At 40.8% G+C, this 26788-nt stretch overlaps 1 pseudogene across 1 annotated transcript in view; it reads right to left on the bottom strand.

The window, feature by feature from the left end:
* LOC309855394 (tubulin beta-5 chain-like) overlaps positions 1–22433 on the bottom strand; it is a 40168-nt pseudogene extending 17735 nt beyond the window's left edge. The window contains exons 1-2 of the transcript XR_014316617.1: positions 21207–22433; positions 8829–8976 (exon numbers count right to left, since the gene is read on the bottom strand). The product of XR_014316617.1 is annotated as a tubulin beta-5 chain-like (transcript). The remainder of the gene's footprint in view (positions 1–8828; positions 8977–21206) is intronic.
* Between the last annotated feature and the right edge of the window lie 4355 nt (positions 22434–26788).

Below are 26788 nucleotides of genomic sequence, written 5' to 3'. Positions count from 1 at the left end.
GCACAGGACTCCTCACACATGTTTGTTCACCTCATGGCTTCTCATGTCTTATTTTCTCTCTCAGTTCTCCCAGTCTCATTATCCACAAAACACATGCCGTCCGCTGTTCCGTGGTCAACGTTTCCATTACTCCTTCCTGTCTCTGCTTTGCTGCTCTCTTCCTACCGTGTGCATGTCTAACCATATTATTCACTATTGATGTCCACATCTCTCTTCCCTTCCAGGCTAATAGTTCCCTGAGACGGAGGAAAGGGAATGGTCTGTAGTCCTATCCTACACAGCTAACACAATAACTGGTACCCAGTGGGCCTCGATAAATGCTGTTGAATGCATTAATAGAGGCTTTAAAGATCACCAACCTCTTCTTTCTACAGTTTTCAAGTATGTTCATGAAATAATATGAGCAGAGAAAAAGTAGATTATGAATATTAAAATGACAGATACAAGATGGAAAAATATACGTCAAGAATGCTTAAATTTTTCAAAGAACACAAAAACAAGTGGAGATTAGTCTTGATGAATATAATCTTTATCTCTTTCTCGTAAAATACATCTCACTGAGAATGCCATCACAGGAGATTACTGACCACTCATGAAATCTTGCTTTCATTCCAAGTTCAATCCTTTTTCTAATTTCAAAATGGGTTTTGGAAAAATCTCGTTGTTAATGAAATGCAATATTTCATGAACTGTGCTTTGAATGGATGATTTTTTTAAATAATAATAAAGGGTTTAGATATTTGGCAAATAAAAATATAGGATAAACAGTTTAATTTTAATATCAGATGAACAATGATATTTTTTTAAGTCTAAGTATGTGTCATGCAATATATAGGACATACCTATAATAAAAAATCCATTGTTTATATACAATTCAAATTTAAATGGTAGGTCTCTATTTTATCTAGCAATACTCCTTTAATATGAAGTTACAGAAAGTTAAGAAGTCACAAAACTCCCAGTACTATGTCAGCCTGTCTTTAAATATAGATATAGCTGTAGACAGAGATACAGATACAGATAGAAATTCTATGCAAATTCTTCCTTTCTTATGCCATAAAATTATAATATTCCCAGACATCCTTTCTTCTGGATAAATAAAAAAGAATAATGATACCGAAATATTATTCAGTTTAAGCCAGGACCATACTTTCTTGATTTGCGGATGGTATGTATTCTGGGAAGCCGTGCCCCAGTATTCTAATTATTTATCATAAAGGTCATTCCACTGTGTTAGCATTCACACTGAAGCATGACCCTGAATAATCACAGGGCAATTTCTTCCAAATAGATTCTCTTTCTGTACATCCGATCCTAAATTCATGTAGCTCTTTTTGGACTAATTAGTCTAATGAGATATTCAACATAGGGATCCAAGTAGTTTTCATAACCACATTCTAATTTAATGATGGAGAAGATGATGCCTCACTTAATCGTCTAATCACAAGGAAAATGACATAAACACTTTACTCTCTTTCATTCCCCATACACGTCTAGGAGCTCAGTAGACCCTGAAATGCCCAGGACTAGACTGAATTTCTTCTACTGGTAGTTATAAACACGTTTGAAGCCAAAAGGTAAGTCACCAAGAACATAAAGTAAGAAAACAGATGCCATAAGAATTGATCCACTCTCTTAATAAGTGAAGTAGCAGACATGGATAAAATTTACATGACATTGGGGCGCCTGGGTGGCTCAGTGGGTTAAAGCCGCTGCCTTCAGCTCAGGTCATGGTCTCAGGGTCCTGGGATCGAGTCCCGCATCGGGCTCTCTGCTCAGCAGGGAGCCTGCTTCCCTCTCTCTCTCTCTGCCTGCCTCTCTGCCTACTTGTGATTTCTCTCTGTCAAATAAATAAATGGAAAATCTTTAAAAAAAATAGTACTATGTTTAAAAAAAATTTACATGACATCAATATAAATAAACAGGAAAAAATAGTCTAATAAAAGATTCTAAAACAAAAGGGCAAGAGAACATAGCTCAGGAAGGGGCAGCTAAATAGTTTCACTGCAGAAACCAAACATTTCTGAAGGGCATACTTTCTACTTCCAAGAGAAAGCAAAATTTTTATTGAAAATGATCTATGAAATATTAAATTGTTAGAGCACAGACTCAAGGAAATATGGCTAAGGGATAGACACAAATTAAAGGTGAGTCAGATGAAATAAAGAATGGTTTGTACTTAATAGAAGAAAAAGTTTGATCCTAGAAATTGAGCCAGCATTAGAATAGTAATGAACAGAAGAAACACTGCAGAAAATTGAATTAGGGTAGTAGATGACAAGCTGGAAAAACTTCCTGGTTTTCGAGACCGGAAACAGAGTTCAACGTTATCTGAAAGAAAATGTGGGTATAACTGACGTGACATTGCCTCTAAGTTGTGTTACTTGAAAAACATAGAGTAGCATCAAAACACATATTTGCCATATGGAAAGCAGCATTATTTTTTTTATTTTTTTATTTTTTAAGCAAAAACTATACGTAAAAGAATTCAACATCTAGATTCCATCAGGTGAAAATTTAACTCTTAAAGGCAAAGGAAAGAATCTCACAGACATGAAATGAAAAAAATTAATGAGTCAGAAGGAAAACTTCGATTGAACTAAAATTTCTTCTCCCCAACATCAGATATCCTTCCAGAATCATGAATAGAAAAGTTTATGACTTACAATTCTATATTCAGAAATTCATTCAATAAAAATTTTATTGAGGGCCAATGTTGTACCAAAAATTGAGCTAAAGTAATCGCAATCATGTCTAGAAGCGAGAGGAAGGCTGAAAAACAAACTTTTCACATTCCTTTGTCAGTGGCCTCCAGAAGCACCATAGGCTACCCCGCACTAAACCATGCCAAGGAACCCCAAGAAGAGAAGGTACAAGAGTACCCTAACTAGAAAAGAATTAACCAGACACATGTCTACTTATTGCTCCTTGTCACTGGGGCAGAGGCTGTTTTCAGGTGTTTGTAAACTTTCCACTACCAATGCGGTGGGTATACGACAGTGAGAATGCGCTGTTCTTGGACTTGCTCTGGGAGGGGACGGACTTTGCATACCGGCCATTGGTCAGCACCCCTCTACGAACCTGAGACAAAGCCTCACCTGACTGTCACCATCTAAATCACAGACACAACCATAAACAGGTTCGGCGAAGTCTTGCCATTAAGTTCAACGACAAAAGGATTGATGAGTAGCAAAAATACCATGACAACTTACATTTTTCTGAATAATTTTTAACAGTTATAAAATTATGCAAATATTGTTACTATATTGACATGTCATATATCTATATGTATATTTAAATCTAGTCAGCAAACAGTGTTAGCATTAGTGTCGGGTGTACCATAAAGTGATCCAGCACTTTCCTGCGTCCTCCGGTGCTCCTCACAAGGGCACTCTCGGGCCCGTCCCCTGCGTCCCTCATGCCCTCCATCCTCCTCCCCTCTGGGACCATCAGTTTGCTCTCCACAGTGAAGAGTCTGTTTCTTGGTTTGTGTCTCTTTGTTTCCGTTGCTTTTTTTCTTCCTTAAATTCCACATATGAGTGAAATCATACGGTGTTTGTCTTTCTCTGGCTGACTTCACTCAGCACTACACTCTTTAGTTCCAGCTACGGCATTGCAAATAGCAAGATTTCATTCTTTTTATGGCTGAATAATATCCCGTTGTGCATGTACATTGGTGTGCACGTGTGCGTATGCACGTGCCTTTGTGTGAATGTTTGTTCTAATTCTCTGAAAAATACTGCTGGTATTTTGATGGGGTTAAATGAGTAGATTGCTTTGGGTCCTATAGACAGTTTAACAGTATTTGTTCCTCCGATCCATGAGCAGCATGGAATGTCTTTTCAATTTTTTGTGTCGACTTCCATCTCTTTCCTGTGGCTTTACTGAGATCATTCATCAACAGGTAAGATACAATATCCAAAATAAGAATACTCATCTAAGATTTCAGTATCATCACTAAAAACTGGTACTAGGAACAATTTCCTTGTATTTAACGAGAGTGTCAGTAGAGTTTGTTTTATTTCTGATACTGACATTACCAAACACAGTCTCAAAAATGTTTTCGAAATTGGTAAGTATAACTGAAGTTCGTATAAAAAATAGTGGGCTCGTCTGCTCAGGCTACGAGAACAAAGTACTGTACACGGGGTGGCTTCAATCACAAAAATTCATCTTCTTGCGGCTCTGAAGACTAGAAAATCCAACATCAGGGTTCTGCCACCTCAGTTTCGGGCGAGGACGCCCTCTTGGTTTACAGAGGCTGCTTTCCCTTTCCCTCTGTGTCCTGACATGGCCGCTCAGTGCAGACTCGGAGAGAAAGTGTGCGTGCCACAGTGTGTCTTCTTACAGGGACACTAAACCTTTCAGATCAGGGCCCTACCCTTTTAACCTCATTTAACCTCAATTATTTCCTTACTCCAAATACAGCCACACTGGCATGGGGGGAGTGGGTTAGGGCTTCAACCTGTGAATTTGACACACAAAACTCAGCCCACTACCAACGGAATATATAGCCTTTATATTATAGGCAGAGGAAATGCACAGTGATGAGATATGACAAAAGGAACGAAGGAGAGAATAACAAAGTCCCGAATGATGACAGAAGTAAAATAAGACTACCAGGCTAAGACTATGGACAAAACAGGATAAACTTCTCTTTCAAGAGGAAGACTCTCAGATTGAATTACTTACTTTCCACAATAAGTGAATCCTACCACCAGAACGAAACACATGACAAAAGCTAACACAAAACATCCATAAGTTATGTTAAGTCATGATAACTTCAAGAAGAGAAGGATTACCGTGTTAAGAAGAACAAGACAGAATTTAAAGTCAAAATAAAATTAAAGGGGGATTTCCTATGAGAGGGTATAATCCACCATGACGATGGAACAGAAACAGGGATCCTCCAAGAATACACCATAGAGATAAAGAACACAAATACTGGCTTTTTCACAAAAGGAGAAACTGATAGGTGTAAAGGGAAACAGCATGCATTCTTTCACGCAGCTGCATTTAGAGCAAGAAAATACAGAAAATCTGTGCTGAATGCGTTTGCATAATATCAGATTATCTGCCATAACAAATAGAAAGATTGTTTACTTGCAGCATTCAAGAAAGACAAATGGAAATGTATTTGAACTAAGAAGAGAGCTTGGTGGGATACACAGGTTGCAAAATATTATTTTAAAAAATCAATAGCTTCCCTTTACACCAGAAATAATAATCAGGAAAACATATTGAAAAACATCCTGTTCACAAAAAAAAAATAACGGACAAATACGGCCAAGAAAATCAGCTTTAAAATACATGCTTGATTGTATCAAGAAAACTAGAGAACCATAGACAAGGGCCTAGAAGATGGTTTAAATAAATGAAGAATCAATCCCTACGTGGCAAGAAATCAATAGGATAAATCTGTCAATTCTTCCCAAATTAATTTATAAATTTTAAGTTATTGCTCTTACAGAATTGAATTGGATTGATAAGGCTGTCAAAACAAAATACCATACACTGAGGGGCTTACACTGCAGAAATCTGTTTTCTCATGCTTGTAAAGGATGGACATCCAAAGGACCGGTATCGGCGGGTATGGCTGGTCCTGAGGTCATCTTCTTGGCTTGCGAATAGCTGTGGTCCCACTGTATCCTCTCCTGGTCCTTCCTCTGAGCTTTCTGTGTCCTAATCTTTTCTTCTCCTCAGGAAGACAGAAGCCAGACAGGATGAGGCCCACCGCAGTGACCTCACTTAACCTCATGTACCTCCTGAAGGGTCTATCTCCATGTGGAGTTACTGGGGGTGAGGGCTTCAGCACAGGAATTTGAGGGGAACATTTTCAGCCCATAGCAAGAGCACAGCAGGGGCCTCACGCGTCACCAGTCCCCATGTCCTGTGCCTGCTTCCTGTGCCACTCCTGTGAACACGGCACCAGATTCTGCTCCAACAGGAGATGGGAGGAAGTGCTGTGCTCCGCATCCCAATGGCCCCGGGTCTCTGTCCCAACCCAGTCTACTGTGACGTGGGAGGACTTTGGTTTATATGACAGCATCATAAAAGGAAAGCGGCCAGGAGCTCTGACTAAGGAGGTGGAGAGCCCTGCACCCACCTGTCTGCTCAGGCTGTGCAAAAACAGGAAACAAACCAGCCCTTCTGCGAGGTCAGCGGGGTTTCCTCTTGCACGCCAGCGAGCCTGAAGACTAATGCTGGATGGCGTGCCCATAGGGCGCCATGGACTCTGGAGCACTGTCCTCACTTGAGAACTCAAACGCTGTCATTCTTAGTTGTATCTGCCATTGAGCATTTCAGTATTACACTGAAAAGGGGTGTTAATCTAACCGTAGTTAAAATATTAAAGGTGATTCACAGACCTGTACCCCTGGGGATAAAAATATATGTTTATAAAAAAAAAATAGAACTTCCCTACGACCCTGCAATTGCACTCCTGGGTATTTACCCCAAAGATACAGATGTCGTGAAAAGAAGGGCCATCTGTACCACAATGTTTATAGCAGCAATGGCCACGGTCGCCAAACTATGGAAAGAACCAAGATACCCTTCAACGGATAAATGGATAAGGAAGATGTTGTCCATATACACTATGGAGTATTATGCCTCCATCAGAAAGGATGAATACCCAACTTTTGTAGCAACATGGACGGGACTCAAAGAGATTATGCTGAGTGAAATAAGTCAAGCAGAGAGAGTCAATTATCATATGGTTTCACTTATTTGTGGAGCATAAGAAATAGCATGGAAGACATGGGGAGTTAGAGAGAAGGGAGTTGGAGTAAATTGGAAGGGGAGGTGAATAATGAGAGACTATGGACTCTGAAAAACAATCTGAGGGGTTTGAAGTGGCGGGGAGGGGGGTGGGAGGTTGGGGTACCAGGTGGTGGGTATTAAAGAGGGCATGGATTGCATAGAGCACTGGATGTGGTGAAAAAATAATGAATATTGTTATGCTGAAAATAAATATATTTTAAAAATCCCCCCCCAAAATAAATAAATAAATAAATAAAAATTAAAAAAGGAAGCAAAAAAAATAATAAAAAAATAAAAAATAAAAAATTAAAATATTAAACCCTCTAATCTTATTACTCACAAAAAAAACAACGCTATAGACTAAATTCTTATATTAAAACCTAACTCCCAGTGTGCGTTTATCAGAAGTGGGGGCCTCTGGGCGAGGATCAGATCGCTGGGTGCAGTCTTCAAGAGTGGGGTTAGTGCCGCACAGAAGGGACCCCCAGAGAGCTCGCTCACCCCTCCTGCCATGGGAAGACACAGCGAGAAGATGGCCTCCAGTGAAATGAGATGAAGAAAGGAACAGGCCTTGGGCTTGGACTTCCCAGTCTCCAGAACTGTGAGAAATAAATGTCTCTTGTAGAAGCCACCTAGTCGATGGTGCTTTTATCACGGCAGACAGATAGGAGCAGACGAACACAACCTACTTGATGCGACGATCAATGTTATTGCAGACGACAGCCCCTCTGAAGGCCTTTGGGGAGGAGGGATTCTAGCGACTCCCCAGTGATGCCATGAAAGGACAGTATGTCTGCCCTGCATGTACAAAGAAGCCTTTAAATACAGTCCAAAGTGTAAAGTGATATCAAAATGCATTAGTCCTGACATGCGGCCACAGGTCCCCCAACAAAACCCTCTACTGAGGAGGAAATCATGACCTGATACAAAAATCATGATACAAAAATCACCACCTTGCAAAACTCCAGGCCACCGCAGGTAGAGGAGCTCAGCAGTGCTACAATGGACATATGGTAGAGCCCATTATTCTGCCAACTTCTGCTCTAATTCAATCTAAAATTATCCTCCAACGAAAAAGCAAAGGACTTGAAAACTTTTTCAGTGCTTTTAAAGGTAGACATCCAAGGACACAGAGACCCCTGAGCAGACACGCAGACTCCCAGCCAAGCTATGGCACACACCGTGTGTCTAGAGGAGAAGCGCTTTCCACAAGCATAATGGTGAGAAAGTTTACAGTGCCTGTTGATGAAAGCGCCTCCTTTAATTAGTATTGACGAAGGTTAAAATTTAGCCCTTGAACACGAGCATAGGCAAAAACAGGAAGGATGAAAATCCTTATAAAAAGCAAGAACCCTTCCAAAACAGATGGGCAGAAGGCAAGAACAGTGCGGTAAGCAAAGATTGCGCCAAAAAATACGCACCAAAAAAAAAAAAAAAGATTTCTTCTTGGTGCAGTTAGTTGAGATTTTTATAGTTGCTCTAATAAGACTGTAATGGAAATGATGTACAATACCCATCCATGCACACAGGCACACACAAGGTGACCATTTCCTGAACAGCATGATGTTTTCATCCACTTGGTATAACTTCAGATATCCCGCTTCTCTCCCAAACATGTCACACCTGGAGTGTGTTTTAACTAGTCGCAGCTCTGGCCAGTAGTGTAGCTCTAAACCTCACACATCCTTGAAACCTTAGCAGCTCGAAAATATTTACAAAATGTCACTTGAACACTCAATATCTCAAAGATGAGTAATGTGCTCCTGAAATTATCCTACAGATGTAAGCTGCAGATGATCTGACAGTGCTTTGTCATTGGCAAGGAGATGGTGTATGCTTTTGATTTCCTTTATGAATTCATCACCTAATATGGAAACAACATGCCTGAAATTAATATTAGGAAGAGCAATAGACTGAAATCATTCACACTAACCAAAGGAGTTTTCTGAAACTCTCACTAGAACTCGTATTTGTTTCTAGTAAGACATAGCATTCCTATCTTATTTTGTCCTCCCCAACAATCAGAAAAAAAAAAAATATAGCAAAGTCAACATAAAACCCTGTACCTTAAGGTTCACATGGAGCTGGCATGACTAGTAGACAGGTGGGCAGAGAGAAGCGGCTTGAGGTTGAAGACCACTCACTGCCAGAGTGCAGGGGTTCATTCAGACAATGGGACTGTCACTCTGTCCAAGAGACCTAATGCAGAAAAATCTGAAACAAGGAGCAATTAGGAAACAATCCAAACAGCTGCCTTCTCTCTACCATCAGGAAGGGGTTAAAAGTACAACACCAGTGGTGCACTGAGATCTAAGTGAAGGGACAGGACCACAGTGGAGAGGAGCCGGTCATTCCTGCAATGACTGTGGGGACATGAGACAGACTGGGTACCCTGAGCAGTGAGCGGGGTCAGATTACACTTGTGACAGAAAAACAGTGCAAGTATGTATCAAAGAGTCAACAGTGCCAGCAGATGCCAACAGAGTCAACAGCTCCCCAATATGGGGAGCGAGAGCTGGAGAAGAAGGAAGCCATGACGTTCCATAAGGCCTGCTAGCATCCCGAGGACAGCTGCTGCGAGCTCACGGGAAGCACCAGCTGGCCGAGCCCAGAACTGATGAGAACTCAGGTGGAGTTCACTGGGGGCAGTGATGGAAACCAGGGGTCTCTCTCTCATTGTCTCGGGCCATTAATTTCGTCATCCACATCTTGTAGACAAGAAAACATGAATTTCACTTAGAGAAATAAACGATTGAACTGTGTCTTTGGTGCACTGATGTTTGTTCTTCATGGTGATCCCAGTGAGCGAGTAGGTGTGCCCTCCGGGGAAGGGGGAGTAGAGAGCCTACCCCAGGCCACGTGCCCCTTCCTCCATGCGGCCCCTTCCCACCCAGTCAGTGCGCTTAACATCCACAGGTGAGGAAGCCTCCGTAAGGAAGGAGAGAAGGACTCATGAGTTGCATGAACTCACATTACTAGCATGATAGAAAAGTCGACTCAACAGTCCTTCTGAACCCTTGGAAATAATCATTTATGATTGAAGACTGGCATAGGTGAAAATAATTACAGATAAAGACTTATGATTAAAATTTGTGGGTAAAAATAATTTAAAAGTAAGCTGTATACTTTAAAAGTATATTAGAGAATTATGTTTAGAGAAAAGGAATCCATAGAAACAGGCAAGTACAGGCTGCCAAATTATAAGATATTTATGAGGATTAATTAGACTGTATTAGTAAGCTTTCCTGCAGAGAGAAACCTTTGAGATCTCTGCCCCTATCCCAGGACCTCACTTCTCATGACTGGAGGTAAACACAGCTACACACTGGAAGGCCCTGGAAATGCTGGTCGGACACGGTGCATCCCATGACCACTCCTACTCTGTGGGTCCAAGCGAGTCTCCATGGGCAATTCTCAAGTCTACAGGAAGCCCAAGAGGAATAAAAATTAAATGCCCCTTCAAGGGAAAGGGGACATGAGAAAAAGTGAAAATAATAATGAAGCCCATTAAAAAAATTATCTGTAAAATCTAGGAAACACAGATAATAAAAACTATTCCTTACCAGACAGTATAATAATGTCTAAAAGATACAAGGCAGCACTGCTGATTAGATAAACAGATCAGTGAAACAAGATGGAAAACCCCACATCAGATGCACATAGAAAATTGTAGTAAATAATGAGGACATTTCACATCAGCAGGGAAAAAAATGTCAATAATGTGAAGACAACAAGAGAGACATTTGTGGGAAAATGTCCATTTCCAACTGACCTCCAAGAAATAGCCAGTGGGACAGATTTTTAAACTTGAGAAATGAGACAAAAAGTACTAAAATGGGGGAAATAAAGTTGTTCATATTCTTGGAGAGCAACCATTTCTTTTTTTTTTTTTTTTTGAGAGCAACCATTTCTGATTAAGGCATACAATTCAGATATTATCAAAGTAAAAATTGACAAATCTAACTACAAAAATAATTTCTGCATGATTTAAAAAACTCAGGTAGAAAGATAAGAAACAAATAAGGAAAAGTATTTCCAACATTACCATAAAGGAAAGGTTAGTCTTCTTAGTTTATAATGATCTAAGCATTGGTAAGAAAAAACCCAAAAGAAATTGGACAAAAATGTAAAGCTGAGAAGACATTTTACAGAGAAAGAAATTCAAATATACCTTAAATACAAGGTAATAATTCTCAACAATAAAATCACAGTGATTCCAATGAGATAGGCTTCACCTGTCTCCCTGCAAATTTCAAATAAATGAGAGCATTCTGTATTGACAGAAACAGGAGCTAATAGGTGTGTTCATGTATTGCTCCAGGAAGGGCAAGTAAGTTCAACCTAGAGTACTGGCAGTGTTTATCAACATTTACAATTCAAATATCCTGTAACTAACAATTCTACTGTTCACAATGGTGAATAGAGAGACTCACACATGTATGAAACAATCAATGTATGTACAAAGAGAGTTACTGTATCTTTCCCCATTAGCACCTCAGGGCAAAGGGTTATCCCTACTATCCATTCATGACACGCTTTCATCACTGGTCCATAAGCGACCCTTTAATTATTGCTTTTTCACATAATGTAAAACATATTTACAAATACTCCATTTTGGGTGCCTAAGTGGCTCAGCTGGTTAAGGGTCCAACTCCTGATTTTGGCTCAGGGCCCTGCATCAGCCTCCACACTGGGCATGGAACCTGCTTGGGATTCCCTCTCTCCCTCTCCTTATGCCCCTCACCCCTGCTCATGTGCACGCTCTCTCTCTAAAACAAAACAAAACAAACCCCACCAAACAAAACAAACAAAACAAAATAAAGGCTATGACCTTGAAGAGGATATGCCACCCCTTCCCACACCCCAGTTAAGCATTGTCCTGAAACCATATTCATTGTTATTTTATTTTTCGGAGAGTTTAACTGCATCTGTACACATTCCTGAAAAGTACTATACAAATGTAACACATATATATCATATGGGTGATATACAGATGTGTGTTATATGTATCATATCATATATATCATATATGTAGGTGGTTTGGACTTTGACCATATATATATATATGTACTGGGACTCATTTTTCCACTTAATTTTTTTACTAAAAATCATCCATGGAGTTCAATGCCCCTGTAATCAGTTTGAGATATGACCTGATAATATTCCATTATAAAACATACAATTTATTCATTCATTTTCCTGTGGATGCACAATTGGGTTGTTGCCAGGTGTTTGTTTTTATAAACAGTGTTGCTACAAATACTCTTGTTCATATCTCTTGAAGAACATGTTTAAGGTCTTCACTTTGGTGGGATTGCTGGGACATGAGTTCAGTCAATATTTAACTTGAGGAATTAACACTAATGTGTTTTCTAAAGAAGCTAGGACAACTGAGATGATCACCAGTAATGTCTAATAGATTCCATGGATTCATATCTGTTACAAAACTTGATAGTGTCGAGTTTTTCATTTTAGAGAATTTTTCGTTTTTGGACATAAAATTGTAACTCACTCTTTAATTGTATTTTCCTGATTACTAATGATATTGAAAATCATTTTATGTTTTAGTGGACAAAATATGTTTTGTTCAATCAAATGTTTGTTTATCTTTTGCCAAGTTTTTTTTCTTATGAAATTATTTTTCTTATTGTTTTGTAAAAATTCTGCATATATTCTTGATAGGTCTTTTCAATTGTGTTTGTGAAAATCTTGTGTTTTGTACTCATTTATATCTTTTTATTTTTATATCTTTTTACTTTAAAATATCTGTTGATGAACAAGAGAGCTTACTGTCATAGTCATTTACCATTTTTTCTTTCATAATCAAAGCACTTTGTATCTTATTTAAGCAACTTGTTCATTCCAAGGTCCAAAGACTTTCACCTATAATTTGAAAATGTATTTGTATCTAAGATTATATTCATTTGTATCCAAGATCTATAAAGAATTTATATAACTCAACACCCCCCCCCAATATAATCAAGTCAAGAAAAGGGCAGAAGAGATGAACAGACATTTCTCCAAAGAAAACATACAAATAACCAACAGATACATGAAAAAATGCACCACATCACTTGGCATCAGGGAAATGCAAATTAAAACCACAATGAGATATTATCTCACACTGGTCAGAATGGCTAAAATGAGTAAGACAGGAAACAACAAATGTTGGTGAGAATGTAGAGAAAGGGGAACCCTCTTACACTCTTGGTTGGTGCAGCCACTGTGTAAAACAGTGTGGAGGTTCCTCAAGATGTTAATAATAGAGCTACCCTACAAGCCAGAAATTGCACTACTGGGTATTTATCCCAAAGATACACACGGAGTGATCCAAAGGGGCACAAGCACCTCAATGTTCATAGCAGCAATGTCCACAATAGCCAAACTGTGGAAAGAGCCAAGATGACCATCAACAGATGAATGGATGAAGATGTGGTCCAGATAGATGATGGGCTGTTACTCAGCCATCAGAAAGGACGAAATCTTACCACTTATATCAATATGGATGGAACTGGACAGTATTACGCTGAATGAAAAAAGCCAGTCAGAGAGAGACAATTATCATATGGTTTTAATCATATACGAAATATAAGAAACAGCACAGAAGATCACAGAGGATGGGAGGAATCAGAGAGGGAGACAAACCATAAGAGACCCTTAACTCTAGGAAACAAACTGAGGGTTGCTGGGGAGGGGAGGTGGGTGAGGAGAAATGGTAACTGGGTGATGATGGGCATTAAGGAGGGCACATGATATGATGAGCACCGGGTGCTACACGCAACTGATGAATCACTGACCTCTACATCTGAAACTAATGATGTTGGCTAATTGAATTTAAATAAAAATATAATAAAGAGTTTGTTTTTTGTTTAATTCCTTAATTCTTCTGCAGTTAACTCATTAATATATGAGATGGTAATTCAATGTCATTGTCAGAAATATAGCTATTCTCCAGTTCTATGAAGCCCACCACCTCTCCTGACTGATCAGATACATGGCATGTGTTGGTCTTCTACAAAAACGCTAGTTTATTGGCCAATTGTCTGATCCTGAGCCAATATCACACATTCATAATAACGTCTATTAAGACAAGTCTCTTCTTTCTGCCCTTTTTCTTCACAAGTGCCCTACCATCATCGACCATATCTTTGCTCCATATAAATGTAGAATCATCTTGTTGAGTTCCATGGAGGAGGGGGTGGGGTGGGCGGAGCCCATAACATTTTGATTGGATTTGCATTGCATCTGTACATCCATTTGAGAAGAATTAAAATTTGTACATTTTTCAAACAATTTTATTTATTTGTCAGAAAGCAAGCAAGCATTAGCAAGGGGAGCAGCAGGGAGAGGGAAGCAGACTCACTGTAGGGCAGGGAACCCAATGCAAGACTCAATCCCAGGACCCTGGGATCATGACCTGAGCCAAAGGCAGATGCTTAACTGATGGAACCACCCAGGCATCCCTAATTTTCACAACATTAAGTCTTATGTATTCACAGGACAAAGAATTAGGTTCACAATATATAAAGAATCACTACAAATTGATTCACCTGTGTATTACTTTAGATCTCTGTAAAATTTTAGGACTTTTACATAGACATTTTACACATCTACTGTCTAGTTTTATTCCTACATACATGATATCATCAGATGCTATTATAAATTCCCTTGTCTAATTGTATGATTAAATGTTTACTGTGCTTATATTTCTAATCATTATTCCATAGGTTTTTGGGGATTTCCTACATCAACCATCAGAAGTGGGAACCTGGGGGATGGGGGCTAAATCTGGGAAGAGAAAGCTCCTTCAGTGTAAGGAATTCTAGGGGAGGGATTCAGATGCTGGCCGTCAGCAGACAGCACGCCCAGGAGTTGGCACCTGGAGGTATAAGTACCTAAACTCCTGAAAGTGGGTGAGGCTTGGGGTAGCCGCATGCGTTTCTTAGTACCCTCCCTGCCCTGATGCTATTTTCCACTGTGGACCAGACACTACACAGCGATGCTGCATCCCCTGAGCAATTCCAGAGGCCCAGCCATCCAAGACTTATGCGGGGATATGGCCACCAGCTCCTAGGACCCTCCTCAAGGTGCCTCTGTGGCTCCTGCAAAAGTCCGGTGGCTCATGACGGATGAAGGCTGACAGCTATAAATGTAAGCCGGTAGAGCCCATGGCAGCGACTGCGCCACACTTGGGATCATCACCACAGGAGATCGACACAGACTCTGGCACTTGATGTGACAGCTGATAATTTAGTGAAAACCTTCTCAGTAGGAAGAAAACAAAGCAGTTTATCTTCACATAATGGGGAGGGCAAATTCACGGTTTTGCACTCCATCTATGCCAACTCTTACTCTCTCTTATAATATAGTTCACAGGGGCCTCATTTATCTTCACATGCTTTTGAACATCACTTTGATCCAGTATTGATTAAATCATTATGCCTGAACCTGGAGAACAACAAGTAGTAAGTACCCTGGTGCCAGAGGGTCCCATTAAGACACAGGGACTTAATCTATTAAAAGAGCTTTAGGGGTCCGGTGCTCTAGGACATATCATAATACTCCCTCGAAGATACAGGGCAAGTCCTTCTATCTCCCAAAGTTTACTACTCAAAAAGAATAGCATTTGGTGGGCCTCTCTGGGTTTTCTCTAATAGACTTTATTTTTAGAGCAGTTTTAGGTTTACAAAAAAATTACATGAAGGATAGAGAGTTCTTATCTGTAAGGTGAGAGCCCACTCTCATCTCCCCCACAATTTCTTCTATTATTAATGCCTTGCATTAGTGGCATTCACTTGCTACAACTGATAAACCAATATTTATATATTATTAATAACTGAAGTCCATAGATAAAACTAGGGTTCACTCTTGACGTTGTACATTCTATGTGTTTTGACAGGTGCAAAGTAACTTGTAACTACCATTTCAGTAACATTAAGAATAGTGTCACTGCCCTAAAAATCCCCTGTATGCACCTATTCATCCCCTTTTTCCTCCCCTGGCAATTACGGATTTTTTTTATTATTAATTATTTTTATTCACATATAATGTATTATTGTATTATTTGCCCCAGGGGCACAGGTCTGTGAATCACCAGACTTACACACTTCACAGCACTCACCATAGCACATACGCTCCCCAGTGTCCATAACCCAAGCCCCCTTTCCACACATACACCCCCCCTTTTTTTTTTTACCATGTACATAGTTTTGCCTTTTGTCACAAAGTTGGAATTACACAGTATGAAGCCTTTTCACATTGGCTTCTTTCACTTAGTAATATGCATTTAAAGCTCCTCTGTGTCTTTTCGTGGCTTGATACCTTTTTTTTTTTTTTTAAGCACTGAATAATATCTCATTTTCTGGATGGATGAGAGTTTGTTTATCTTAGTATCCTAAGCTTGACAACTCATTTAGTTTTATTGCTGAATAACATTCCATTGTATGAATGCACATTCAGAAGTGTCCTACATATTCCTGACCATTTTTTTCTTTCTTCTTTTTAAAATATTTTATTTATTTATTTGACAGAAGGAGTGAGATAGCAAGAGCAGAAATACCAGCAGGGGGAGTGGGACTGGGAGAGGGAGGAGCAGGCTTCCCACCAGGCAAGGAGACAAATGTGGGGCTCGATCCCAGGACCCTGGGATCATGACCCGAGCTGAAGGCAGAGGCTTAACAACTGAGCCACCCAGGCACTCTAGTTTTTCTTCTATCTAAATTTTATAATTGTCTTGTTCATTTTCATTTTAAAAAGCAGATATTTTTATGAATTTTCATCCCTACATCAACTCAAGAAAAACTGAGTAACATTTTGCTTGATTCCAATTTGGGGCAATTATGAAAAAAAAAAAACAAACCTGCTAAAAGCACCTGTGTGCAGGTTTTGCGGGGATGTAGGTTTTCAACTAATTTGGGTAAATACTAAAAACACAACTGCCTCTTTGGATTTTGTAGGCAACAGGCATGACACTTGGAAATCCAACCTGACCCATTTATTGAGGGAACACAGAATGCTCCATGTTTAAGTTCAGCCAAAGCCAGAGAGAGTTTCTGTAGGTTCAGACTCTGTGCAAGCTCCATGGCCTTAGAGCCCTGTAGATCAGTGGTGTTAAAAATACTGTCTGGCATCTCTGGCAATCCCTGAAAGGAGACTTAGCACATAGAACCTGATACCCAGACTACAAGACACAGGTGACAACATATCTGCAGCTGTCCATTAGAAGCCGATATGACCAGTGCCACTGAGGCACTGGTTCTTACTGGCCCGTCAACCATCCACTGTGAGATGAGTAGCAAATTTTGAGCAGAGTCTTTGCAGATCCAGAAGGTATGAGAAAATTAAATGCATGAAATAATGACATGTTCCTGTCAATTCACATGTGGAAGGGTTCTTTAGAACAACTGATGAAAGAAGAAAGAATGTGTGCCTAGTTCCTACATGGGTCAGTGCATCCTGTGGTTACTATCAGAAAATGAGTGGCTGTCGCATTACAGCCACTTCCAGAAGTGGCCTTAAAGGGCAATATTGAAAATGATGCTTTTAGTGGATTGAGCAGGAAGTGGTGAACTTGGAGATCTACTTTAAATGGAGAAAGAACTGGCTGAGGTATATACTCCAAGGCAGAGGTTACCCAGCATTTTGTTCAGGAGCAAAACAGAAAAAACAACAGGAAGACTGAACACCTGAAAGTATGGGAGAGAGATTACTGAACCTATAGGACAGGCATAGAATAGGCAGATCCTTGACACCCGTGTTCATGACCACCATGGAGCTTTCCCTACAAACATGGCCACGAACTGCTCTGAGATGGGCTTGAAGAACTCCTGGATGGCTGTGCTATTTCCAATGAAGGTGGGAAGGATGACTTCTGTCACAGGTATAAATCTCCCTTCCTAGTGTCATAGGGCTGAGGCAATGTGTCCATGAACTTAGTCACCTTTAGTGGTAGATAAAGAATCTATTCATGAGACCGAGACACAAGCTCCCTTTGATAACAGCTAACATAGGGACAAACACTACAGAATATCTAATCCACTATCAGCAATGACAAACAATGAGTCCTTAAAAAGGCACCCCACTCTGAGGAATCAGTGTGTACTTGGCTTCTATGTCTACCATGCCCTAACAAGTGCCACACTCTGAGGACTCCCATGATGCTTTCTCTATTAACATTATATCCCAAACAGTATTATCTCAGACCAAAGAACCCACTGTGCAGTAAAACAGTGAAAGAAAAACTGTAACCTATTCTATGTCCCAACCTAAGTTTCTGATAAAGGCCAAGATAAGATGTCACCCATAGTACCAAGAGCTAGAATAAATGAGCCAAATAATCAAGAAGTGGAAGAGGCAGTTCAAGATGGCAGCATGGGAAGATCCTAAACTCACATTTTCCCATGGACACAACTCTACAGCTACATATGGGTCTGAAAAAGATCCAAAAACAAGCACAGCTTCTCTACAACAACTGATAAAAGGGTCACATCAGGGTAAACAGGAGATACAGAGATAGAGTCTCACCAACACCCCACCCCCAGCAAGGCAAGCCTCACTAGGGAGCAATTTCACAATCTGGAGATTCTCCCTAAGAAATGAGGGGTTTGTGCCTCACATCAAGTACCCCAACCCTAGAGACCTGCACCAGAGACACAAGCCCCCAAAACATCTGGCTTTGAAAACCAACCTGGCTTATATTCAGGAGACCCCAAGGACCTAGGGAACTGAGATTCTACTTTGAAAGGGCACACACAGACTCACTAATGCCAGGACACAGCACAAAGGAAGTTGGAAAAGCACATGAACCATATGCAAAAAAAGATTCATTTGCTGATCTTAAAGCATGCTCTTGAGAGGCAAGGGATTATTAGGACTCCCTCCAGGAATGGAGGTACTGGTAGGCACCAATTCTGTGCTCTTCATCTATCTTGCCAGCACTAGCACTGGCATGCTCCACTGGTGTGTCCTGGCCCTATACTCCCCTCCCGCCTTACTAAAACCAGTGGATACATGTAGTCCACACAGGAAATACCCCTATGGCATTGGATCTGGTGAACTGGGGACTTGTACTTCAGGGTCCCATGGGACTGAAACAATAAAAGAGACATTTCCTGGCAGACTACCACCTCCCAGGGCATGAAGAAGAAGGAGGAGGAAAAGGAGAAGAAGGAGAAACTATGATTTATTTACTTATCCTATAACTTCAGCAATGGGGGGCAGGCTTCAGAATGACCACACATCTAGAGGCTATGGAGGTGCTCTAAGGGATGTAGGCCAGGTACACCATCTTTGCATCCCGCCTTTGCTTTGCTACATCTTGTGGGTACCTCCCAGAAAAGAGTTTATATACTAGAGCCCTGATTTTCCCAACTGTCACTCGGGGCACACATTCAGACTGCCCAGTCTAGAGGCTAGCAGGGTTTACAAATGTGGCCCCAAAGGACTGTACAGTGGGTACTCTTGAGATACTTCCCCTTGGAGTACAGACCAATCTTGGCAAACACAACAATTGGAACTTAAAAATAATAAATCAGGCAGTTTAGATAATCACAAAGACTCAAAAGACAACCAAAAATTTGTGTAAGGCTGAATGATAAGGCTAACCTCCTACACATGTACACTACTGGGACCCAGACTGGGAGAGGTAGATGTTTTGCCTAATGCATACAAACAAACACAGAGTCAAGCAAAATGAGGAAATGGGGGATATTTTCCAAACAAAGGGATACAACAATACCTCAGGAAAAGACCTTAATGAAGTAGAGATAAGAAACTTACCAGATAAAGAGTTCAAAGTCATGGTCATAAAGATGCTCACCAAAATTGGAAGAATGAATGAATGCAATGAGAACTTCAACAAATAGACAGAAAATAGAAGAAAGTACTTAACAAAAGTCATAGAACTAAAGAATACAATAGCCAAATTTAAAAATACACTATAGGGCTCAATAGCAGGCTGCATTTTAAAAATATACTACATGGGTTCAACAGCAGACTACATGAAGTAGAAGAACAAATCAGAGCCGGAAGACAGCAGTGGAACTCACCCAAACAGGGCAGGGAAAAAAATTTTTTTTAAAGAATTAAAAAAAAATAAAGATAGCGTAAAAGTCCTATAGGACAACATCAAATGAAATAACATTCATTATAGGGATTCTAGAATAAGAGTGAAAGAGGAAGTAAATTTACTTGAAGTAATGCCTGAAAACCTCCCTAATGTAGGAAAGGAAACATACATCCAAGTCCAGGAAGTCCAGAGAGTTCCAAAAAAAATGAACCTAAAGAGATCCATGCCAAGACACATTATAATTAAAGTACTGAAATCTAGGGATAAATAATCTTAAAAGTAGCAAGAGAAAAACAACTTGTTATGTATAAAGGAATTCCCCCTAAGACTATTAGCAGACTTTTTTTTTTTCCAGCTGTCATTTATTTTTGGCTCTTGGGGCAATGTTATATTTTCAATATGAAAAAAAAGCAAGTTCAACACAAAACGGAAATTTGAAATGTAGGACAAGATGAAGCCTGTCCTACAGGGGATAGCAAAAGGAAAAAATGAGATGTTGCCAAAGATGGGAGGGTCTCCTTGGCCCCTTTCTGGAAGAATGATTCAAAAGATTTAGGTGGCAGTACAAACTTTTCTGTATATACAGAGCAGAGCTGGATATTTGCTAAGAAAAGGTGGGGATGGGGAGGGTCTTTCTGGAGGCTAGTCCCTCTTCCCCTTCTCCAACCAGGGGAAAAGAAAGGAATCTAACATATGAAGCAGGTTATGTAGGAAAGGGAAGGATCCTGCTTAACAGAGTGAGGCAGACCCCTGCAAAAGAAACAGCTCAGGACACAGCTTGGAAGAAGATGAAAAATAGAGATAATACTGTGAACACCTCTCCTGAAGCTGAGAGGGCCAGGGAAATTCCTGTTAATTAGGTCTAAAGAGCTGGATATCCCTCTCCAAACTGCTCTAGAATAGAATACGCTACCCCTTCCTTATAGGTACCTCTACTGCTATGAGGTAGCTTGGTTTCCTTTCCCCCAGGCTACCACATGGGCTTAGGATGGTGGCTGTCTACTGGGTTTTAAGCACTTGGTTCTAAATGGGACCTGATGAGACACAGCTTCTTAGAGAATTATCTTAAAAAACAAAGGGAAGTACCAACAGGACAGATGGGAGAAGGGGACACCAAAAGGAAATACAGGGTTACCCAAAATGGCAGAAATCTAGGTTTCCCGGAGTGGAAGAGAGGAGATATTCAACAAACAACAAGTGTTTATTGAGTGCCTATTATGTGCCAGGCACTGTGTTCTAGGACCTGCCCCCTCCACTTCCAAAAAAAAGAAAAAAGGAAAAAAAAAAGGAGACAGAGGCAGAAAATGTAATTCTGAGGGAAAGTACAGGGGCAGCTGAGGAAGAAGGCTGAGGAAATGGAGAGGTGATAGCACTCTACCATAAGCCTCCTCTTCAGCCTCCTCACCAAAATCTTCCTCCTCTTCTGTGGTGGCATCCTGGTACTGCAGGTACTCAGAGACAAGGTCATTCATGTTGCTCCCAGCTTCAGTGAATTCCATCTTGTCCATGCCCTCACCTGTGTACCAGTGGAGGAAGGCCTGGTGCAGGCCTGGTGCAGGAACATGGCCATGAACTGCTCTGAGATGCACTTGAAGAACTCCTGGATAGCTGTGCTATTTCCATCTTGAAGCCACAAGGTGGGATATTGCAGACTGCTATCTTGACGTTGTTGGGGATCCACTTCGCAAAGTAGCTACTATTCTTTTTTGCATGTTGAGCATCTGCTCATCTACCTCCTTCATGGACATTCACCCACGAAGACAGCCACAGTGAGGTAACAGCCATGGCAGGGGTCACAGGCAACCATCATGTTCTTGGCATCAGAGACCTGCTGGGTGAGTTCAGGCACAGTGAGGGCCTGATACTGCTGGCTTCCACAGCTGGTTAGAGGTGCAAATCCAGGATGAAGAAGTGGAGCTGTGGGAAGGCATGTTGACGGCTAGCTTCTGGAGGTCAGCAATGAGCTGACCAGGGAAGTGGAGACAGGTGGTGACACCACTTGTGGTGGCTGAGACGAAGTGGTTCTGGTCTCCATAAGTTGGCATGGTCAGCTTGAGAGTGCAGAAGCAGATGTCATAAAGGGCCTCATTGTCAATGCAATATGACTCATCTGTGTTCTCTACCAACTGATGGATAGAAATGGTGACATTATAGGGCTCGACCACAGTGTCAGACACTTTGGGTGAGGGTACCACACTGAAGGTGTTCATGATGTGGTTGGGATACTCTTCTCAGATCTTGCTGATGAGCAAGATGCCCATTCCAGAGCCTGTGCCCTCACCCAGTGAATGGGTCAGCTGGAAGCCCTGCAGGCAGTCACAGCTCTCGGCCTCCTTCCTCACCACATCCAGGACTGAGTCAACCAGCTCAGCCCCCTTTGTATAGTGGCCCTTGGCCCAGTTGTTTCCTGCCCCAGAGTGACCAAAAAACAAAGTTGTCTGGTCTTAGTATCTGCCCAAAAGGACCTGAGCAAACAGAGTCCATGGTCCCTGGTTCTAGATCCACCAAGATAGCACGAGGAACATATTTGCCATGTGTAGCTTCATTGTAGAATGTGGAGATGTGATCCAGCTGCAGGTCACTGTCACTGTGGTAGCTTCCAGTGGGGTCGATGCTATGTTCATTACCGATTACCTCCCAGAACTTGGCATTGATCTGGTTACCACACTAACTGGCCTGGATGTGCACAATTTCCCTCACTGTTAAAATTCATTTTAATTTTTTTACTCACCTCAAGGTATGTACAGGGCAAGAAAATGATATGGAATTTTTTTTTTCTGTACTGCTAGTTGCAGGATGGAAGGATGGGATGTGTCCCAGAGGCTGAAGCAGCAAGGTCTGAACACAGCTTCAGGAAGGTTCTGAGCGAGAGTATGAGCAGACCTTTTAGCAGAAGCTTTGCAGGCCCAAAGGGAGTGTCATGATATATTCAAAATACTGAAAGGAAAAAAAAATAACAAAACACTATCCAATCAAGAACACTCTACCCAACAAGGCTGTCACTCAGAATCAAAGGAGAGATACAGATTGTTCCAGATAACCCAAAGCTTATCAACCTATACCACTCAACTAGTTGTATAAGAAATACTGAAGGACTTCTTTAAGCTGAAATGAAAAGGCACTAATTAGTTACAAGAAAACATTTAAGAGTAAAAAAAAAAAAAAAGTAAAAAAAATAAAACAAAGAAAGAAAAGAAAGAAAAAATCACTGGTAAAGTTAAATATATAGGAAATATGGTAAATTAATTATTTATAAACATAGTATGAAGGTTAAAGGACAAAAGTAGTAAATTTAACAAAAACTGTAATGGTTAGGAGATACAGAAAATAAAAAGATGTAAAATATGAAATCAAACAATGTTGGGGGGATAATAATGCAGAGTTTTAGAATGTACCCAAACTTAACTTGCAATCAACTTAAAGTAGACTGTCATATATAGGCAAATACATGCAGGCTTCATAAAATCAAAAAGCAAAAATCCAAAGTAGATAATGAGAAAAGAATCTAAGCATAGTACTAAAGAAAGGCATCAAAATACAACAGAGAGAGCAAGAGAAGAAGAAAGGAACAGAAGAACTACAAAATAGCCAGAAAACAATTTACAAAATGTCAATAAACACATACCTACTAATAACTACTTTAAATATAAATGGACTAAATTCTCTAGCAGAATGGATAAAAAATAATTCATCTGTGTGCTACCTATATGAGACTCACTCCAAATATAAGGGCATACAGACTGAAAGTGAAAGATAGTCCATGCAAATGGAAACAAAAAGAAAGTTGGGGTAGCTAGACTCATTAAGAGACAAAATAGACTATAAAACAAAGTCTGGGGATAAAAGACAAAGATGAACATTACATAATGATAAAGGGGTCAATCCAAAAAGAAGATACAACATTTATAAATATTTATGCACCCAACATAGGAACACCTAAATGTATAAGGCAAATATTAACAGACCTAAAGAGAGAAACTGATATAATTACAGTATCCATAGAGGATTTTGATACTCCACTGATATCAAAGGAGAGATCCCATGGACTGAAAAAACACTAAGGAAACATCAGCCTTAAACAACACATTAGACAAGATGGACCTAATAGATAATATATAGAATATTCTATGAAAAGCAAGAGAATACACATCCTTCTCCAGTGCACATGGTAAACATTCTCCAGAACAGATGTCATGTGAGGCCAAAACAAAGCCCTAATAGGCAGCTACATGCAAAACAATGAAACTGGACCATTCTTAATACCTTACACCATACATAAAAATTAACTCAAAATGGATTAAAGTCCTAAATGTGAGACGTAAAGCCATAAAACTCCTAGAAGAAAACATAGGTAGTAAACACTCTGATTGCAGTCTTAGCAATATTTTTTTGGACCAGTCTACTCAGGCTAGGGCAACGAAATCTAAAATAAATAGACTACAACAAACTAAAAAGCTTTTGCACAGCAAAGGAAGCCATCAACAAAATAAAAAGGCAAACTATAGAACGGGAGAAGACATTTGCAAATCATATATAAGGGGTTAATTTCCAAATCTATAAAGAACTTCCACAACTTAATATCCAAAAACAACAACCTTATTAAAAATTTGGCAGAGGACTTAGACATTTTTCCAAAGAAGACATACAGATGGCCATAAGGCATATGAAATGGTGCTCAACACCACTAATCATAAGGGAAATGCAAATCAAAATCACATTGAAATATTGCCTCACATCTGTCCCATTGGCTATTATCAAAAAGATAAAAAATAACAAGTATTGGCGAGAGTGTGAAGAAAAAGGAACCCTCATGCACTGTTGGCAGGAACACAAGCCAGTGCAGCCATTATGGAAAACAGCATGGAGGTTCCTCAAGAATTTCAAAATAGAATTCCTATACTATCTAGTACTTCCATGTCTGGGTATTTATCTGAAGATAAACAGCACCATTTGAAAGAGATCTATGCAGTCCTATGTTCGATGCAGACGTATTTACAATAGTCAAGATACAAGAACAAATTAAATGTCTCTCTATGGTTGAATGGATAAAGAAAAAGAGAGTGAAGTGTTACTCAGCCATAGTCTTCTGATGCATCGTCAGACACACTATCTGCTGCCCTACTGGCCCCCTTTCAGCCATCAAAAGAATGAAATCTTGCCATTTGCAACAACATGGACATAGGAGAGGTATTATGGTGAGTAAAATTAGTCAGAGAAAGACAAATACCTTGATAACTTCATTAGAGATGGAAGTTAAAAAAACAAATGAAATGTAACAGAAATAGACTTGTGGATACAAGAAAAAACTATTGGTTATCAGAGTGGGGGCAGGGTTGGGAGTGGGTGAAACAGATGAAGGGGATTAGGAGGTACAAACTTCCAGCTATAAAATAAGTCTTGGGGACATAAGGCATAGCACAGAAAATATAGTCAATAACATTGTAATAACTCAGGTGACAGATGGTAACTAGATTTATCGTGGGGATCCTTTTGTAACATATAAAATATCAAATCATTATGCTGTACATTTTAACAGGATATTGTATGGCATATATACTTCAAGAAAAAAAAATTCCGTTCTTTGAAACACAAGACAGTGAGAGAGAAGATGAGGGGAAAGAGAATAAGCAGGAGGAAAGGGAGAGGTTTTTATTTTTTATTTTTTTTTTCAAAACAGGATTGCTTTGGGTTTTATTACAAATCTTTCACACAAGAACATTTGAGGAGGACAGTGATCCAGGAATGCCAGGGACTGAACCAAGCCAAGCGGTCACTTCAGGACACAGGATGTGCCATTGAGACGAGGGACCCCCCACTCCCCTACTTCCAGGGAGCTCGCTCTGTGAGGACCAGCGGAGGGAGATACACGACTGTGCGTGGAGAGTGAGCAGGGGTCGCCTGACCCGGAAAGGTGGGCGCAGAACCTCACTGAGGGCCACGAGTAAGACCAAGCACAGCACTTGGAGAAATCCAAGTGTCATGAATGCGGGAGGTCGATTCCTGATAGGGACCAAAAGTCGGTCACACTCAGCAGGGATAGATTGTTAATTGGCATAATTAACTGTAGCAACTGATGAGACAGACACAGGAATTTGGGAAGGATGGACAGAAGTCTCACTGCAAGTCCACGAATTTAATGATGGACAGAAAGAGTCAAGGGATGGGAAGGGCAAGTCAGACAGCTAAAAGGCTAAAAATTCTGCATTTCCACGCAAAGACAGACAGACAAACTGCATGAATGGAGATCAGGCAGAAGGACAGAAACAGAGCAAGAGAGAAACTCTGCTGGGTTAAAGGACGGGAAGGCGCCGTCTCCGAGTGGAGGGGTTTTCAGAGCAAACTTGCTCGGACCACCCACCTTGGGGCCACCAGAAGCCTCTTGCGGAGATGCCCACATTTGTGGGTTCCAAGACACTATGTTACAAGTTGAGATATAAGGAAGAGGAGGTTAAACAAATTTGGGCAAAATTACCGCTGTGGAAGCTTGGGACACAGGATGTACTCTGGCTTTCACCGAGTCTGTGACCTTCAAGCACTGGGGAGGCGACTGCCGGCCCCCCGCACGTCTCCATAAGCGCGTGACTCGGCGAGCAGACAGCACGGCTGGCTGTCATCACCGGCCTCCGGCCCCGAGTCCCTGACACCTGCTGCTAGTCCCAGTCCCCTCCTGGAAGGAACGGCTGACTACCCCCGTCCATGCCCTGGGCCTGGGGAAAGATCCTCCACTTCGGACTAGGCAGGAATGAGCACCCGCGGCCACCGCACGCCACGGGGCCGAATGTGCTGGACCCCACAAATAATGGGCACAGCGTGCCTCGGCGTGTTGCGGCCGACAGGACAGACCGCCGGAGGACTTGTGAGCCACGGACAGTCCTCTCTCACAGTTCTGGAGGCTGCAGGTCCGAGACCGAGGCGCGGGCCGATTCAGCGTCTGGCGAGAAGCTACGTCCTGGTTCCCAG

This window comes from Mustela nivalis, assembly GCF_964662115.1.
Source record: "Mustela nivalis genome assembly, chromosome: 20".
NCBI classification, from domain to species: Eukaryota; Metazoa; Chordata; class Mammalia; order Carnivora; family Mustelidae; genus Mustela; species Mustela nivalis.
Note: the sequence above shows the minus strand (reverse complement) of the source record. Positions and strands in the feature narration are given on the sequence as shown.